Source organism: Sinocyclocheilus anshuiensis, unplaced genomic scaffold, assembly GCF_001515605.1.
Source record: "Sinocyclocheilus anshuiensis isolate Anshui unplaced genomic scaffold, SAMN03320099.WGS_v1.1 scaffold906, whole genome shotgun sequence".
Classification (NCBI taxonomy): Eukaryota; Metazoa; Chordata; class Actinopteri; order Cypriniformes; family Cyprinidae; genus Sinocyclocheilus; species Sinocyclocheilus anshuiensis.
The window spans coordinates 482,998-484,472 of record NW_015540937.1 but is presented as its reverse complement, the minus strand read 5'-3'; positions in this window follow the sequence as shown (position 1 = coordinate 484,472).

Sequence of the window (1,475 nt, the reverse complement as noted above, 5' to 3'; positions counted from 1 at the left end):
TCTGTGTGCATTGAATTTATTTAATACACGAGTTTCACAATTTGAGTTGAATTACTGAAATAAATGAACTTTTCCACGACATTCTAATTTATTGAGATGCACCTGTATATGTTGATCCGTGTGTTTGTAAACTGATAGTTAGTCGGGTGATGCTCGCAATTGATTTTTTCTTGGACTGTCAGACAATAAAGCTAAACACTGGAGGAGTGAATCGATGTCATTCTATTCCTTTGCAGTCTGAATGGTTCTTTATTGTGCTTCAGCGTCATTTAAGGTCAGAGGGTGAATGTTATATTTAGCTAGTCTGAGACTTTTCGCAAGTCCACATCGCAGCTTGTTCTAGCCAGAAATGCCCACTTAGACAGGAAGAGTTCCCAGACTGCTGCAACCAGCATCACCACATGAAATCTGATGTTTGATGCACTTAGTGGATATCTAGTTTACTTACTACTATGTCAGACAAACAAAAATACTATGGTTGGTCACTTTACATGTTAGTCAGATTGTCAGAAGTGGGTAGTTCTTGATCCAAATAAGCTCAGAAGTGGACCAGACGTTATTAATTGTCAAAAATCGTGGTTAAGCAAGACTATAATGATCTAAACAGAGACTTTAGATGGGTATGTACAGGATAACATGTGTGCTGCTGTGCCAGTGATGGCTGTTCATTCGAGTACAGGTGAATGCTGGGAAATGGCGGGTCACCTGAGAGCACTTTGTTTACCATCTCTCAGGGATTTAAAGGTGCAGTGTGTCATATATACACTAGCACTCAATACTACAGTTTGATCAAAAATACAGAAAAAGCTGACATTATTACAATTTAAAATAACTGTAAACTAATATACTGTAAAGTGATCAAAGCTGAATTTTTAGCATCATTACTCCAGTCTTCAGTGTCACATGATCTTCAGAAATCATTCTAATATGCTGATTTGCTGCTCAAGAAACATTTATTATTATTAATGTTGAAAACAGTTGTGCGGCTTCATATATTTGCAGACACGGTGATACATTTTATTTTTAAGGATTCTCTTTTGTAACATTATAAATGTCTTTACTGTCACTTTTGATCAGTTTAATGCATCCTTTAATGAATAAAAGTATTAATTTCCCTAAAAAATATATGGTTTTGAATGGTAGTGTATGTATGAGATGGCTCATTTAAGACAGTGTTGGTGTTGTACAGTAGTGATATGTATCAGGGTGTTTGTTAAGTGTGTTTGCATGATTCTAGCAGCAGGTGGCGGTATACAGTGATAGAGAGAGAGAAAACCTCCATCACAGTGATTTACTGAGACACACGCAGTGAAAACATTATACCGTAAAAATCTAAGTATTAATACACACAGAAACACATATAGTTGTGTTCTCTATTTTTCTGTCGTTAATGAAATCATTGATTTGTACGTGCATGCGTGTGTGTGTGTGTGTGTGTGTGTGTGTGTGTGTGTGTGTGTGTGTGTGTGTGAAGA